The sequence below is a fragment of the Falco punctatus genome (assembly GCF_963210335.1).
Source record: "Falco punctatus genome assembly, chromosome: 13".
NCBI classification, from domain to species: domain Eukaryota; kingdom Metazoa; phylum Chordata; class Aves; order Falconiformes; family Falconidae; genus Falco; species Falco punctatus.
The window spans coordinates 12,563,543-12,581,741 of record NC_137593.1 but is presented as its reverse complement, the minus strand read 5'-3'; the positions used below and the strand labels follow the sequence as shown (position 1 = coordinate 12,581,741).

The 18,199-nt window shown below is 47.9% G+C and overlaps 1 protein-coding gene across 10 annotated transcripts in view; it reads right to left on the bottom strand.

Annotated features, from left to right (window-relative positions):
• The window catches only part of LPP (LIM domain containing preferred translocation partner in lipoma), a 371,893-nt gene that overhangs the window by 316,403 nt on the left and 37,291 nt on the right, over nt 1-18,199 (bottom strand). For 8 of the 10 annotated variants that reach the window (XM_080409296.1, XM_080409294.1, XM_080409284.1 and 5 more), the window contains one exon: nt 335-440. The exons of 1 other annotated variant lie outside the window; for it this stretch is intronic. The gene's annotated coding sequence lies outside the window, so the exon portion shown is untranslated. Of the gene's footprint in view, nt 1-334; nt 441-524; nt 12,728-18,199 lie in introns of those variants that run through there. One more of the 10 variants, XM_080409298.1, reaches the window with a different exon arrangement.

The window sequence follows — 18,199 nt, the reverse complement described above, 5'->3', positions numbered from 1 at the left end:
CACCCCCCACATCACCTATCTGTGCATGCTACCACACAACACATTGCTCAACAGAGCACATCTAAAGCCTCAGCGCCATAGTCTGGGACAACTTCTGAACATTTGCAACTTCTCACTGCTGCACCCTTCTCCATGAAAGCCTCTGGGTGCAATCACCATCAGGGAACCACCAGTTTGTCTCCTATTTTCAAGTGATCCCACCACCCGCCTCCACGCTCTGTTAGGAGAAGACATTATTTTTTCGCAAAGAACCACAAACAAGGTGCCGCTGTCAGAAAAGCCACAGATCCTTCTGAGAAGTTGCCCCTCATGTCTGTGAAACATGTTTACATACCGGTTCTCACGCTGCACAGCCTTGCTGGTGGGATGAAATCAGAGCAGGGCTTTTGGAGACAAGCAGGGCTCCACCAGAGTCACGACTTTGGGTATCTTTCCCAGCCCTGCAAAGAGAAAGAGAGACCGGTGTGACGCATACTGGATGGGCCTCCTGGCAGCTTGTCTCCAAAACTTGCAGTTTAACCCACACAGCTTCTGGGAAACGCAGCATTTTCCTCTCCAGCTTTCCTAAGCAGAAGCCTCCATACTCCAGGGCCTTTTCTGGCACCCCCTAAAAGCAAGCAACACCACCTTGGAACTAGGTCAATGACTAGCACCAGCAGTCAGCTGCCACAGCTTGGCCAACAGCTTGCACCTCCCCAAGCCACAGCTCCTTTACTGGCCTTAGTGACCCTTGAGAAGGGGGAGGTAAAAGGATATGTAAAGCGAGGCATAAAGTAAGGGAACAGGGTGAACCCATCACTCCCCTCTGTAACCTCAGGCACAGCGAGGGAGCTGGGAGACATCATTTAATTCAGTTTGAAGCTCATGGGGTTTACCACTACCGCAAAGGGAGCTACACCACCATCCAGTTCACCAGCCCTTCACCTCGGCGCAGCCTTTTCTCTGAGGAGCTCTGCCCAATACCCATCAGGTACTGCCTCACCCTTCCCTATAGCTGCAAAGCAGACGAGACCCTTTCTTGAAGTGACCAACTCTGTGTTGTTTTTCCCTTCTGCGGAAGATGATCATCCCCCCTGTACTCAGCACTGGTGAGGCTGCACCTCAAATCTTGTGTTCAGTTTTGGGCCCCTCACTTCAAGAGGGATGGCAGAGGTGCCGGAGCATGTCCAAAGGGTAATGAAGCTGGTTAAGGGCCCAGAGCATGGGTCTTATGAGCAGCAGCTGAGGGAACTGAGGCTGTTTAGCCTGGAGAAGAGGAAGCTCAGGGGGGACCTTATTGCTCTCTACAGCCACCTGAAGGGAGGTTGTAGGCAGGTGGGGGTCATTGTCTTCTACCAGGTAACAAGCAACAGGACAAAAGGAAACAGCCTTGAGTTGCAGCAGGGGAGGTTTGGATTGGATATTAGGAAAAATGTCTTCACTGAAAGGGTGGTCAATCATTGGAACAGGCTGCCCGGGAATGTGGTAGAATCACCATCCCTGGAGGTGTTTGAAAAAATGCATCAACGTGGAGCTTAGAGGCATGGTTTAGTGGTGAACTTGGCAGTCCTGGGTTAACTGCTGGACCTGATGACCTTAAAGGTCTTTTCCAACCCAAACGATTCTATGAAGCTACAGCAGAGGGGACAGCCAGGCCACACGACCACTGTCTTGCATGTGGCATGCCAGGACACATGGCAGGGTGCATCCCACAGAGATAAGCATCATCTGCATTGCACACTCCTTCCTGCCCGCACCAGCCCACGGCCAGCACGCCATCCCAGCCACATCCTGGTCGCTCTGATGGCCCTATCTCTGCTCATGACAAGCACAGGCTTGCCTTGTTATCACCATTCAGCAGAGAAAGTTATTTCCATTTGCTGCTGTAACAACGGCAATGGTCAGTTCAGGCTTGCATTTGTTGTACCTGCACTGCTCATGAGGCTGCATGTGAGCCCACAAATCTACAACCAACATGCAGCAAAATGCAAAAGAGTGCTGGTGGCTCACAGTCCAGGTCCCTCCACCCTGTCACACGGTGAGGTGGCTTCCTGCCCGTGCCAGCACCCCTTGTCCCCCATGCCACACCTGACGCTACAGCAGCCAGGAGAGCAACAGGGCTCTCACCTCTCCCAAACAGCGGCAGATCTCCATTGCGCCAACACCACAAGAATACACCGAGGTCCACCCTGACCCAGGTGGCACCTTCCCAGCTCAGTCCCATGGTCCCTGTTGTGGCACCCAGCCCTGATTCCCCACAAGTCTGGGCAGATATAAAAGTCCCCAGGACCCTCAACACTCGCCCTCAGGTGTGATGAGGACAAATTCAACTGGAGATTACAATGGCCTCTCCCACTCAATGCAGGCTTGGGATGAAGATGAGTAACTGCAGGGTTTTATTGCTGGTGAACTCAGCCAAAGAGCAATTTCTCTCCATCCATCACAGAGGAGACAAGTACAAGCAAATATTATGGTTGTGCATGTTTACTCTTCACTTTAAAATGATTTAGAGTTATATACAATTTAGGTCCTTCCCACAGGCTCCTGGCAAAATGCCCTTCAGTCTTATCTGCAAATGCAGAAGACAACAACATTCCCCTCTAGTTCCAACATCGTTTCAATTCAACTCACAACAGCACCTCTGGAAGCTTCAGGTAAGACAATGTTTCTTGGGACCCAACCTGTGTTTAAAACATCTTGGCTCAGGCTTGTCTTTCACCAGATTCAACTCAAGAAATGTTTACAAGATCAGTTACAGGACTCATCAGACTTGGCTAGTTGAACCACATCTTCCTGGCTTTACTTTCCAAGCCAGCTGTCCCCATCACCTTGTGAGTGGGGTTCCTGCAGCAAGGTGAGTAGGACCCCGCATACCCTCCTTGAAGCACCCAGCTGAAGCCTGCTGTGAGACCACCACCTCCAGCACGGCCCCAGAGGGACAGCAACCCACTGATGCCCAGGCGCACACTACCTCCTGCCCATACATCCACAGCCGGGCAGGACAGGGACAGCCTGACTCACCACAGCTATATCCACCTGAGCCAGTCTGTCAAACGACTCCATTTGTGACCCCATTTCTTTGGCAGAAGGCTGAAAAAGTTAGTCTGGGTCTTTGAACGCAGAAACACCCCAAAGGCAAACACGGAGGACAGACTCAAAGTACCAGAAGAGCTGCACACATCTGCTGCATCACAAGCCACAAAGCCGTGATTGTGATGCCACCACCAAATCAGACCCCTTTCCAGGCAAGATCACAACAAGCATTTCTCATTGGGGAGTATTTTTCAAGATTCGAGGCCCCCAAACTCCAAGACCAGCAGAGCTCCTCTCCGCAAAGTCCCTCCCAGTTGCCTGTGCCCATGCCTCAGCCAGGAGCATCCCCGAGAGCCTCGTACCGGACAGGACTACACAGAGGCTCAGCAAAGCCTTAACCATGCTGGCTCTGCTGGGGAAGCAGGCAAGAGAGAAAGATCTTGAGAGACAACGAGTCCCCCAGAAAGGTCAACCCCTTGCAGCCACACTCACTCCTGCTTTGGCTCAGGTAGGGAAAGGACAAACGAGCGCAACAGAACAGACCTACCCAAATCACTGCCACCAATTCCAGCACAAGCCTTTTCCCCACTGAAGTCCCCAGAGAAATACATGCAAAGACTGTCCCTACAGAGCTACCTCTGGGTTTCGTACATCCCCCAACAACCCTGAGGAGGAATATCCAGGTGCTTTTACGAGAGAAACAATAGCAACAGGCAGGCTTTTAGGTCAATGAAACAGGTCCTCCCAGTTCAGAGCCACTGCAACAGATGCTCAGTGGTCTGTGCACAGCTAATTCTGATTCTCATCCTGCAACAACAAATCCCAGATTTCTATCACAGTCCTGCAAGAGATAACAGCAGGAAAGCCTCTTTGGTAACATAGTTTTACACTGTCAGGCTCCCATCTGGTGTAACTCTCATGCCTCCAGATCACCAGCTACAGTGGCCAAGACTTGTCAGAGTCTGTATACACGTACACGTGCACATCTGCATCTTCATTTTTAAGCCTAGCACAATACAGACCACTTATTTTAATGCACCATTTCAATAAGCAATTTATCATTTAAAAGTAATTTAAAGCAAACGCCCAAACAGCAGGAATCAGCTATCACAGTCCAAGTAATGTGTGTCTGAACAGAATTTACCAAAAGAACACATCTTTCACAGAAGACTATTTACTTCATTTGTTTCTTCCAACTAGTTAAACTTAAGGTATAGCTCATAAAAACCTGAGAAAGTGCTTAGAAGTTTAAAAAGCCATCCCAAGCCGAAAGAAAAATAAAGTGAGAGGCTGAGATCTACAAACTCTAAAATGCTTAGACATGATGTCTGAAACAGTCTGTTCACTCACTGGCTGCTAGTACTGATACTATATTATCAACAGTAAGAATCAATATTTCTGAAAAAAAAATTATAAATTTCACACACAAGTGGAATATGGAAAGCAAGGTTTCTTGTTTGCAGATTTAAACCTAAAAGCAGCAGTTTTCAATGCCTGAATTTAAATGTCAATCCTGTTATGGTTTGAGTTTTCTTGCATTGTTCAGATTTTTCAGAAATGAACAGTTTAAAACATCTGCAAGAATTCCAAGTTTCAAAGAATTGCAGTCAGCACTTTCAGAAGAACAGGCATCCCTAGCATAACTTTACAGTGGTCATTTTGAAGTAACCAAACTCCCCAATTTCTTTAAAAGAAAATCTTAGTCATGAAAATAATTTCAAGTGCTAATTACACTTCTCACATAACAGCCTGACCGAACAGTCTATTTTTCTGACTACTTGAAAGTTGTATTCGCTTTTAAGTTTCCTTTACACTTGAAAGTGTTACCAATATTCAGAGCTTAATGGGGGGTTTCTGGTCCATTTCTTTTTTTTTTTTTTTAAACCAGTATAGCTATATTTGTAGCAGCCCAGGCGTGAACACCAGTTAAACTGGGATAAAGCAGCTGCACGCTGGGATCCTCCGTTCCCTTTCGCTTGTGGAGCAGATGGCTCAGCCTGACTGACACAAGGAAAATTGTCATTTTAACCGTTCTAGTCACCAATTTTTAAGCGCAGGCAAGCTCCCAGCAAGTCAGCCATCAGCACGAACTGACACGGGTCTCCCCCATATGACTGGCAGGTGCACATATAGGTCCCCAGATGACAACCTCATTCAATCTGACCTTTTCATTTTAAATGAAAAACACTTAAAAGCCTGCCCTGTTCTGACATGTATTTTTTATGTCTTTCCCATGCTGTGCCAATATATTTGTTATTTGCTGGCCAAAGTCCCCAAACTCAGAAATCTCACATTCTCTCCTCCACTGCCAGAACCCTATTCCTCAGCTGTTCCGGCCACTGCCAGCACTAAGGGAGCCCTCTGAGGTCTCCATGTCCTCACACACCCAAAAAGTCAGACTGCTTACATGCAAACCTCCATTCAGGGTCCACTCAGACTTAAAATTCAGCTGGTATGATGGATGGATAACTTTACACTTGAACACAGCCACCTGGAGACACGGACTGATCTTGCTATCCCAGGACACCGCAGCCCGCAGGATCCCGCCCCAACTAACAGCTTTCTGTGTTTGCTTCCGTGCTTCTCCGGTTTCATTTATTAAAATTAAACTGCTTGATTCCAAAGTACGCTGCTGAAGTTATCTAATAAAAAGATCACGCAAGATAACAAAAGCTGGAGACACGTTTCCTCCACTCCGCTGCCAGCAGCAGCACCTGCTCAGAGAGTCATCGATACAAATAGCAACAGCTAACACGCCTGGCCATTGCCTTTTGGGAGGCCAGATCCTGTGCTGGTGTAAAGCAGCAACTGTGCGAATGGCAAGTTTCTGCGAACCTGCAAGGATGCACACAGCCCTCCTACATGGTACCCGGCACGGAGCTGCTTCCAAATCTGCCCAACCCCACGTGTCAAAATTAGCCATAGTAGGACTTATCGCTTCTGAACTCCTGGTCCGGCTCTCGCACTAAAGGAAGGCTGATGCTGGCCACAACACGGACTGTCAGCTCCGAAGAGGAAAATTAGCATCCGTAAAAAAGCAAACTCGCCAGCAGCCCCTGCACGCTGCAGGGCACAGAGCCTGGAGTTGAAGTGCTGCCCTGCAGGAGCCCTGGGGTCCTGCAGCAGTGGCAAACCTGGCTTTGGGGCCAAGGGACTCATTTTTATCTTTGCTGTCATGCTTGATCTTCAGGTTTGTCCAGGGCTTCATAAAACAACACTAAAACGAGAGGGGAAGAGCAGGGGAAGAAAAAGGAGAGACTGCTGCAGCAGCACTGAAGGGATGGCATCCAGCTTTCCCAGATGGAGACTGCTGTATTGTAACAACTGAAAAAAATAATTTGGGACAGCTTAGATTTAAGCAGTGGCTGAGGAAGCTGCAAGACAGCCCTACCTACAGCATCCTGGCAGCCAGGAGCCACGCCACTGGCTCTCAGCCGGAGCCACCAGGCGATGGTTGGGGACCAACCCATCAGCACAACCAGCCATGTCGCACCCCTGTTATTTCAAACACACAAGGATGGCGAGAAAAGAAGGGCGGTTAAGGAATGAGAGGAATCAGCACATCCATGCCAGAAAGCCTGTGGGTCCCACGCTGAAGCAACCTTTCAGCAGCTCCCCATCGCTGCCAGCAGCGCTGCCTGTGATTTACATGTCTGTAACCGACACCAGGATTGGACCCAGTGTTTTCAAGCACAGACTACCAGCCTCACGCTGTTCACACTCCCTTGGTCTACTGAAAGTGGAAGATTTTCAAAATAGCCTCACCAATATTTTTTTTTCTTTTGCCCCCACCGTTTGCTGTCTGCATTTCACTAAGCATGGTTGGAGAGACCTTGAGCAAGAGGGGGGCAGTTTCACTTTCTCACTTGAATGCACCCCAGCTTCTTGATCAAAGAAGGGTAATTGATTTTGCTTTCAAGTTCTCATGCAGTATCAGAGCACCACTGAGCCTGGGTTTCAAACAAAGAATAACGTTTTGCAATCCAAAACCAAAAAAAAAAAAAAAAAATGTCATTTTTTCCCCACTGAGGAACGGCCATCCTCACCAGGCAGTGCCTGCAGAATGCTGCCCTAACACGCCTCTCCCATCTTAAGATGCTCAGTCAAGAAAAACAGACGAACAGTGATCAAGAGCACCAGGGAGCAGAGAAGTGTCGTGCCCCAAGGCACAGGGTCACAAAGGTGCTTGGCTCCCCCTACTCCCAGCCCAGGGTCTTCTGCAGCCCACCTTTAGCTTGACATCTCCGGGGGCAGAGATGGCATTTTTGTGCACATTTGTTCAAGTCTAAGGGTTTTATTATAAAGTTTTATCATAAAAGTATGATGTTCCTTCAAACATTTTGGTTTTAAGTGGCCAAAATTTGAAGGCAAAGGTCACCTTTTCCCAGGCTTACTTGGGTGCCACCACAATGAAACCCTTAGCACCATGGCAGGCTCTCTTATTGCTGCTCTTAAAACCATCTGCAAACGAGACTTTTAAAACTCAAGAGCCTACATGACCAGACAGTCGTTGTGTTCAAGGCTTCTGTTTTACCCAGATCATTTGAAAAGAGCAACAAATACCTGGCAGCCAGCTGGATTCCCCATTCCTGTGCCCACTTGGTCTGGCTCAGTATTTTTGGAAGCATAATCCATTGAAACATTTAGAAAAAGCACAATCAATGAAGACCAGTACACCTCTCTGATTTAGAAATGTCTGTCCCTTCCTTCTCTGCCATCTCCAAGGATGACCAAACATTAGCTATCTTCTTTAATTTTTATACCTTAATAGTAAACTGCCCGAGTTTCAGCCTTGGAACAAATACTTTCAGGTGGGATGAGCAACAAAAGGCCTCCAACACCTGTATTACAAAATAGAAATGTTTCTCAATGTAGCTGCTTCTTTTTTCAAACAGATGGATCGAGAGGATGAGAAATGTATTCTTTAACAAAAATTAAAAAATACACAAAAAAAAAAAAAAAGAAAAAAGCCCCGATGGGGCAGAGGCACCCAGGTTAACGTGGAAGCACGGCAGCCAGCCAGCAGAGAGTAGAGCAGCCTCGCCACTGATTGCTTTTCATGAAAACATTTGTTTTCAACAAATGTTGTTACCATCACAAGCAGAAGACTTAAAAAAAACTGAACTTTTTTTCCTTTACAAAGCAAGAACTAAATTGCAAGCTGACACTTCCCACAGAAAACTCCATTTTGAGAAAAGAGCCATTTATACCAAATATAGATAAAACATTCTGGAGCAATTTTGGCAAGCCCTAATAACTGCTCTTATTACACTTCAAAACCAGGAGGACCACGTATGCCTGTGGATGTGTCCACCGTCTGAACAAGAAAGTAGCATTACTTTCATCATAGATAGGTACAGAGACATACAGAAAATAAATTAAAAAGCTGTTTTGGTTCCTAAGCTACCCTGACTTCAGCTGGAAGCCAGGCTCCTCATTGTATTTGACGCTTATCAAAGGAATAAATACAAAAAAATTTTTTAAATTGCCAGAGGCAGTGTTTCAGTCCATGCTTTATGCTTTTCCTTCCTGTGACAAGGAAAATTGTCTGCCACCACAGAGCCCCTGCTCCCAGGCTGGGATGGGGAGGGATGATGGCGAGGGTGCTCTGTGCCACCCCTTGTTTCGCTGAGGGATAACACAGGTATGCTGTCACCTTCATATGGAGCCACTGGACCTTCACTGAAAACCTGCTGCCCCTCTTCCCCCCAAAGGACACCTGAACATCATCACCACCACCCCTGGGGGATGCAAGCCTCAGCCTGACACTAATAACCAGAAAAAAGGGGATGGTGAGGGTCTCCAGCGTACACAGCAACACGACAACGGGAAGGAACGGTGATCCTAATCCTCTGGCTCGGCAGGACCATGCACATGCAGCCCCACAGCAAAAAAAAAAAAAAAAAAAAAAAGCTGTCAAACGCCCATCCATCTCAGCACAATGACCCAGTAACCCGCCTGTAGGGCGACATGCAGCTCCAAGCACCTCCCCTGCATGTCAGGGAGGGGCTTTCTCCCCCAGAGGTGACAGTGGTGGGCACAGCGAGGACAAGAGCATGCAGCACCCAGCCCTACACAGGCTCCTGCCCTCCCAGCTAGGGCTTTGGTTCAAGCAAAGGGAAGGTGGCAGAGCTCAGCCATCCCTCCACCACCTTGTGCAGGAGGAACCAGCACACAGACTTCCATGGGAATTCTGTGGATTATTCTCCCCCTAAAGGAGTTTAATTAATTGCCTGTGAAAGGGGACTGATTTATCACAAAACTTCTTTCAGCACAGTCAGTGCAAGTATTTTCATGTCTTTCCTCTCCTTAAACATTAAGGATAATAAGGCTTTAGCCCCTCCGTGCCATTTCATCTTGACCTGGAGGAGTATATATGCTGGACTTGCACTGCATTTCCTTTACTATTTGCCTATAGTGCCAACAATGACAATTGCAGCTCTAGACCTGTATGATTTGGTTCATGTTGACTGCATTCCTCTTTTTCAGTGGAAGAAAGAGGCCTTTGGTTTGCAGAACGGCAAAGTTCACAATTGCACATCTCTCAGCACCCCTACCTGGATCTCACCAGTACTCACACGGAGGGATCACGCTTCTTCCCATGTACGTGACAGTTTCTCAGCACAAAGTTTTCCTGGCTGCTAATTCCCTGTGTTCTTCCAAGAGTTTGTCACATGATGTTCTCCAACCTGCTGCACCTGAGCACTGTATTTTGGAAGAGTACATACCTATTTGTTTGAAACGTTAGCTACAGTGTGCAAGTGCAACATCACACCAAAGGTACAAAAATACTTGGGACCAAGAAAGATCTCTTCATCCTTCTTCCATCTCGCTGGTGTGATTAACAGGAATACCTAACAGCGTAACACCACCATCATACCTGTCCTCGCCTACTCCTACCATACCATACTAAGCTTGTCAGCAGGAATTTTGTCATCAGCCCTGAAACCAGCATTTATGTTACCAAGCCAAGTGTTTTTATTTTTTTTTTACTCTGTGATGGGGATAAACAGAAAGGAACTGCAGAAGCTTTTAGAGACAAAGATCCCTCCAGGACTTGCCAGCTGATATTTTCAAAGACTGACTTGGCACGGCATCAAGGAAGCCAGCATCCAACATGCAAGCAATCAAGCCCAGCTCCATGCCAGTCACCGGCCAGGCTCAAGGAGCATTAGTGACTGCAGTCAGGAAGACAGAAAGGAGAGGAGGAGAGAGAAAGACGGGCTAATACTGAACCCGTCACAAGAGGTACAGCCACATACCCGGCCACCACCCAAGAAGAAAACACAGAGAACAAAATGAGGGGGGACCTCTGTGAGCAACCGCAACATGTCAGACAGCAGTGGCCATGCACAGGTCAGCACTTGCAAGACCGAGCACGCAGCGGTGCGTGAGATACCACACTTGGCCTTCAGCCTTGAAACAGGAGACACGCGCAGGAGTGGGAAGACCTGGCAAGCAAAGACTTATGTCCTATCAAGCCTATAAATCTGCACGTTGCACACAGAGGCTCACAGCAGCCTTGCACAAGCCATTTGCCTGTAGCCACTGTATATCTAGTTACAACCCCCAGAAACACAGCCGACTTGATCACCAGGCCTTTATCAGCATTCAGAGAGACCAGAGAAGGTCAAGAGAGCCATCATCCAGAAACACAGGACAAGCACAGCGAGCTCAATGGGAACTTGACAGGCCAAGAATGACTGCAGTCACGGAGGACCGCAGAGAGCTCGCTTGTCTCACCCTCTTTTTCTGAGGCTCTCAAAGACGACAAAACCTCTGACCTTTGATTAAACCACTCTACTCTCAGAAGAGGGGGCGGCTTAGGGGCTCCGGGACTCAATAAAAAACCATTTATCTCAAGGTCACGGGTTCATACCCTCTTCAAGTTCTTTTTCCTCAGTCAATTAAAACAGGGGGCTCTATATGCATTAAAATAATTTAAAAAAACCCACAACATTACTAAGGGCACAGCCAGATACTGCCTCGTGAAACAGGCAGATTAAGAAAATACAGCCCCTTTACTGCTCCTTGCAAGCCCCACAGTTGAGCACAGCAACTCTGGGAACACTCCCTGTGCAAAGCAAACATGAGCTGCTTTCGCAGCCTGGGTAGCAAAGCAAAGGAGGGGATTGCCAGCGAGCAGGCACAGCTGCCACCACCAGCAAGTTAGGCACATCCCCGTAAGGAGCATTATGGATGGAGCTGATCCTGCCTCTGAACCTGGTCCTGGGAGGCTCCTGCCCACCCCTGTACCACTGCTTTGAGAGGAGGTATGTTCAGCCCGTGACCAATGCCCTGATGGCTATTCCTCCTACATCAGCTGGTGCCCAGAGGCCAAACCCCCACCGCCAGGTCACGGTGGGGATAAGCAGCAGACTGAAGATGTGCCTCTGCCTTTGCACACACAGAGTAAAGGGCATCCACGGAGCTCCAGCCTCTCCTGCCAGAGAACCTGACCACCTTGGACTGGACATCTTCCAGCTCTCAACACAGTGGGGACATTGGGCAGCCCCTCCAATTTACACTGAAGGAGCACGAACACTTGCGTGGACACTTCAGACCAGCCAAAGGGAGGAGACCCTCTGTCCTCCTCCTGCTGCAGACCCATCTCCAACAGTGACAGAAACGTGACAAACACAGAGGTCAGCAATATGGAGGAGAGAGGACACCTTCCACTATGTCACCAGGCCCAGAACAACACATGCATCGAAGTTAATGCGTATCTGAAACCAATTACTGATAGAAACCGAACTATCTAGGAACTCCAGCTGCTACATTCAGGGTTCCTGGCAGTGAGCACAGACACAGTCAAAATCTTTTTTTGTTATTTTTTTAGCCCATAAACAGTTGGGATAAAAACGTGCTGCTGCACGTGGGGTGCACACACTCGCCTCTGCCACCTTTAGCGGCTTCCCACCGAAAAAACACATCCTCCTCCCCCAAGCGCAGCTATTAGGTTTCACATAGTTTTTCATAACTCCATGTTTTTCCTATATTCACCCTTTGGTCCAAAAACAGAGGAAGGATTCAAGCACAAACTCCCCATGCACCAGGATGGAGCTGCTGGCCCTGCCAGGGCCCTCCCATGCATCATGGCCAGCACAAGTCTAACATGGCAAAACAGAGGGGTTTGGAAACAAATGGGAAGCAAGCAGAGTGTTCTTCCATTCACCAAAGATGGTAATTATTTTGGAGAGGACTGCATATCCTTTTGGCTTTTAATCAGTGGCAAACCAAGTCAACCTTGGTTCCTATGAGCAAGAAACTATTAGGGGCTATGGATCTGCAGCCAAGGAAAACAAATCTGTACCAGTCCTTCACCCCCAGAATAACTTCTGATTGTCAAGCACAGTTACCAGGGCAATGAATAGCTTCTCCTGCAAGCTCCTCACTCAATTAAACTAATGCAGACAAAAAGGCCAGGCAGCAGCCGCCGGCAGCACGGGCAGAGTCAGATGCACGCACTTGGCACACGTAGAGCAACTGCAGCAGGTTCAGAGAGATGAGGGAGAGGAGGAGAGGTCCACAGCCTCCGTAGTCGCCGAAGACACCCAAGGCTTCTGCTAGAGATGCTGAATGGCAAAAGCTGGCAGGGTCTGTGCCCTGAGGAGTCTTCAGCAAGCTTTAACTGAGAAGGCAGTAGCATTCCCTGGTATCCAGAGCTGTCATCCATATTTAACGGAGACATATAAAGATCCGAGTGAAGAAACACCTAAGAAAAGTCCTTGATTTATTAGTAACCCAGAACTATCTCCTTGCTGCCTCCCCCTCCACTCAGCAGCCCCATAATTATAACTCTGCCTGAAAAATCAGGACAGCCATCAAGGCAGAGCACAAAATAAGAGGCCAGCAGAAACAAGTACAATCCCTGGCCCTTCTTGAGCCAGAAAGCCGAGAGTCTAAAGCATCCCAATCATCTTTCAAAGCACTCAGGGGAAAAAGGAGGAAAAAAAACCAAAACACAAAAACAAAAAAACCCAAAACACCCCACACACCAAAAACACCTAGATGCAGCAGGACCTTGATTTTGTTCCCAGTTGCTCTTTGTAGACCAGCTGCTGGGGCACTAATGAGCCACCTGAAGATGATCAATTCCTGTTTTGTACCCCCTTGTGCAGATGAATTCCATTAAGAGAATGACTATAGACCTTGGAAGCTACAGTGACCTACAGCAGCCTTCCTTATTCTTCACTCCTATGTGATGTGCCACAGCTTCATTTTCTCTTTGTGAAGTTAGCCAAATAGCACACACACACCCCTTTTTTTTTTTTTTTTTTTTTTTTTAAGAGGAAAGCAAGGCATCAGGGAGAGCTTCTGGCCCATGCAACACTTCTCCTGATGAAAAAGGCTGCTAGACATGCATTATCTGAGATCTCTGAATACTCCATATAGCCAAAGTTACTGCAGTTGGAGCTCCCTGGTCCTCAGTGTATTATCTCTGACAGCTGGCTGGGGCTGCACTTCATGGTGGGATGGAGCAGGAAGAGCCAGGACATGAATCGCAAACTGTAGAGTCTAGGGACAACTGCAGAACAAACCACAGCTTTAGCAACACACATAAATGTAACTTGCTTGACCTCAGAGACGTCACGGAACTTGCAACTAAATGTTCACATTTGGGGAAAGAGATGGAGGCAAGCAAAGGATTCAGGGCAGCCAGGAGCATCATGCCTTCACACACAACCGACAAGGAGGTAGGTATGTCAGCATGCACACAAAGACAGGCAGCAAGCAAAATCCACAGCTCCCTCCTTTCAACTGGATTTAAGTGTGAGTGTGCAAACAGAGCGAAATCCCATTCCCCCTGAAAAACTAAAGGAAGTTGTGTCTTTGATTTCAAGGGAAACATAGCCTGACCCCTGCATAGCTGAAGGCAGTGCAAGCCACTGTGGTCAGACCAGCCCAACGCAGCGGCAGCAGGTGCTCTGCAAAGCTGAACCCACACAGCCACGAACACACCCCAGCTTAGACAGGCTCTTCCAGCAGGTGTTATTTGAATCCTGGGCATCTCTCTAGCGAAGTGCAATGATACTGAACTTCCTTGTGGGCTCAGGAGGCTGCCAAACATCTGTTGGGATTAGTTAGTTCAAGTTTGTAAAGTGCACACAAATGCTATCGTAAGGAAGGGGCTGACCTATTTATGGATGTGAATGCTGGACCAAGACCCAAACCCACATACTCTGTTTGCACATATGGCTGTATCTCCCCTGCCAGATTTTACTGTGTGAAGCTAGGATCGAGGCACGAAGTGTAACCTATAGCTTACAGCCCACTTTGGTCACTGCTAATTTAAGTGAGTCATAGCGCTCCCCTCCTCCACTTCACCCCACCCAATTGCACAATCTAATTTTGTTAACAAACTGGCTTAGTGTTACTGTACTGGGAGCCCCCAGGTGCCATATGGGTTGCCCTTTTCAGGAGAAACCCACCTCCCCTCAAGCCTCCATCCCACTCCCTGGAGCCCCTACCAGGGCTGCAGATCACAGACTCTCAGCCCACAGATCTCCGGCAGACTCCCAGATGCCAAGATGCAGCAGCTCTGCCACCCAAATTCCTTGTGGACTTTGCATCAAGTTTCACATTTCTCTTGGGTGTCCCTCCCTCCCACACAGGCCTCCTGTGAGTAACGGCTAAGGAATAAGACAGCAAGCACGTACAGCTCAGAAAACACAGTGATAAACAGCCGTGAGGGAGACCAGCTCCCCTAGAAAGGACAGGGAAGACCCAAGTAGGTTTCAGATGGAATCAAGCACATTTGTTAAAAGGATTATAGGTGGCAACGGTTCGCAATGGCAGGGCCACAGGAGCCATACGTTCCCATGACTCAGAACTGATTTGCATCAAGTTGCAAGTCCTAGACATACAGCTTTGCTCTGCCAGAAGCTACTGCTCCCCTTTCCTCCACAGACACATTTCAATACTTCTCAGGTCTCCGTCTTAGTCACATTCTGTTAACACACACTCTTTACATCTTTTTCATCTTCCCTCGTGTCCCCAAGTCAATCGCTCTGCTCTTCTCTCACCATTCTCCGCTTTATCTTCATCCCCCAGGCCAGCAGCTCCTGGGACGCAGGCACTGCTCCACGCGTGCTGCCTGGGCTCTCTCCTCGCATTCACAGGACTTCTCACTGCTCTCCTTTGAGCAGCACAACAAGTGGCAGGCTCAGCCCAAGATGCTACAGGTCAAATGTAGAGCGATGGACAACCAATGCTGTCCATGGGATATGGAAGCAAAAACAAAGACAAGGATGAACAGCAGCCCAGGCACATACCAATATCTCTCATTAGATGGATAGGCCTTGCCTTGCTGTGGAGATCAAGAACATCTGGAATCACTTCCATCGCATGTTAGGTAGAATGTGCACAACTAAAACAAACAGAAAATATTGCCATCCTAGCAGGTACATTGACCAAGACAGCTGGAACTAAACCAGATGATCCAATGTGGGCCTTTCTGATAATACACAGCTACCTTTGTACATCCAGCTCCATCCATGAAACCAGGCACACCCTTAATCAGGTATGAATCAAATCATCCGAGACATGAGAAATTTACCAAGAGCTGTTGCAAAAGCCCATAAGGTCACTTGTGTCTCACTGCATTTCACCTTCAAGGGATGGGGAGCCGCTGACCCAGGCAGACAGCCGCCCTTACCATGACAAAGGTGAAGCAGACCACTTTCACTAGGACTTCTTGCACATGACAGCATCACCCAAGACCCAAAACACCACCTCAGGCATGCAGATGCATACAGACTGGAGGCTCGGGCTACGGCACCCAGGGAGTGAGCGTGGTGTGGGTACAAGTATGACAACCCAGTGAGTGACCTGACCCTAGGCAAGGTGGGGCACTACCAGCACAGACAATCATTGCAATACACCAGAGCACAAATCCTCTCTTTTTCACCCCAGGGTACCTCAGAGCAAGGCAATATACCAGGTGGTGCAAAGGTGAGGTGACACCAACCCATCTGCCCCGCATCCTCAGACAGACCCGATGCCCACCTGTGAAACAGCCACCACAAAACACTGCCCATAGGTCACGTGTGGAATGAGGGGATGGGAGCTGCTTCATGCAGAGTAACTTAGAAAGCAAACCACTCTACAGGGATCCTTGTGTGTACTAAGACGAGCTCTGCTCTCGTAGCTCCTTCTCCACCCACTCTACGACACAGCCCTTAAAAACTTCTCCACCGACTTCCCCAGCCTCCGCACACCCCGAGTTCACAGCTCTCCCACACAGCAGAACAAAACACACCGTGCCAAAGCATGGAAGGAGGAACACAGGCACTCCGTAAGCTGCCATTCTTCCACCCAGACACTTTGAGTACCTGGGTGGGTGGAGAGCCTTGGAAAGACACACTCATTTATATTGTTTTACATTCACCTGCTGCTCTGGCATCATTCCCAAATCTTCTATGCAGAGACAGACACTCAGGGAGGCGTTACATGCCAAGAACGCTGCACTCATCCCCGCAGCAATGGTAGGTCCAAGGCATTATTCCTAACTTCCAAAATACGCTTCTGCCCCATAGTTCATCACTTAATGCCACTGTTAGAGGCTTGCAACTTGTCTGCTTCACTCACAGCATGATCTCCTGCACCGTACAAGGCTAACTCTGCAGCAAGACTACAGCCATTCTGCATGTCACAGCACTGTTTCAGAAGAGAAGCCAGACATCTCCCCAGATAACTTTAACCCTTCTGCCCATCGTTTCTTCCCCATCTGTCTGCCTTGGGAGCAAATTAGGATTTGGGTACAGGACAGTACTTAAACACTTGCTCATCTTTAGGCACACAAGTCGCTGCGGAGAGTTCAGCTGGATTACTCATACACTTGAATTTCAGACTTAGTATGCAGAAGGTTCACCAAGCCCTCCTTTAAATGGCAAAGAGGCAGTGCCATGTTTTCCAAGATAGGCTACGTGCACCCCAAGGAACCCAAGAAAACTGATCCTCTGAAAAGCACCAAGATGGAACTGTGCTAGGAAAGGCACAATTCTCATTCTCCCAAAAAATAGCCTGCAGGATCAGAAGTGATGGAGAACAACCACAGCTTTAAAGGAAGCTTAAACTATGCTAAAAAAGGGTAGTGTTAACTGTACACAGGAAAACAAGCCGCTGAGGAAGGATCCAGAAGATATGTGAAGTCCCCGTTACCCTTACTCTACTCCTTGAAATATGCTTTTATATATAAATACCACCTGAACCATAATCATTTTTGCGGCTCATTTCTGGACCTCACCATCACCACGTTTCCGATTCAACAATATTAAGCTGTCCTGGTTTCTAAATGCCAGAGGCAAAGACCAGCTTCCATGCTAAGGTGCGCATTTCAATACCCACACAAGATAAGTACAGGCGTTGACCCTCAGTCAAGGATGGTGACGATAACGCATTAAGGGGCAGGTTAAAGTGGAAAAGATGGGTGAGATGGACTGTAAAGATAGGCATAACTGCAATAAGCAGTTCAGAGTAATCTCCAGAGTTGGGTGGAAAGGTTGCTAACTTCAGTCTGTAATTACAAGCAATTCTTTCTAACCATTTCTCTGTTTGATTATCAGTTATGACTGCAAACTAAAGAGAACAACCACTTCTCTGTTTGATTATTAGTTATGACTGCAAACTGAAGAGAACAACCCTGGTCTAACTGGCTTTTTTCCCCTGGATTTCAGTTTTAGTGATGACTCACGACTCCCAGCCTCACTCCTCTCCAAGCCTCAGTGTCCCATCAATAAAATGGCAAGAATAACTTCCCTTCACCTTGGGAAGGCGCTGCAGAAATAGTCCCCCCCAAGTTGCAGAGCACTCCAATGAAAGAGCAAAGAGCACTCCAGAAAAGCACAAAAGGAAATTAATAATTCTGCATTCAGTCCCAAGTCTGAACAGTATGTAGTAAATAAGGCTTGGGGCCACACACTGCACAAAAAGAAAAGAAACTGAATACTTGCTCATTAAGCATCACCTTCCACTCTGGGCACAGAGTAGGTGCTCTGGCAATTAAGTGGCTATATCATAATACCTGCTTGCAGGGGAGGCCAAATTAAAGTTTCAATAACAACCTTCATTCTGGCATTTCGTAGCTTTGGAGCAGTTGGACTTTGCAACTTCAACACCATTCTTTTAACCAAGTTCACTGCTTGTAATTAACTACGGGACTGCCGCGTGGCTGCTGCAATCACTC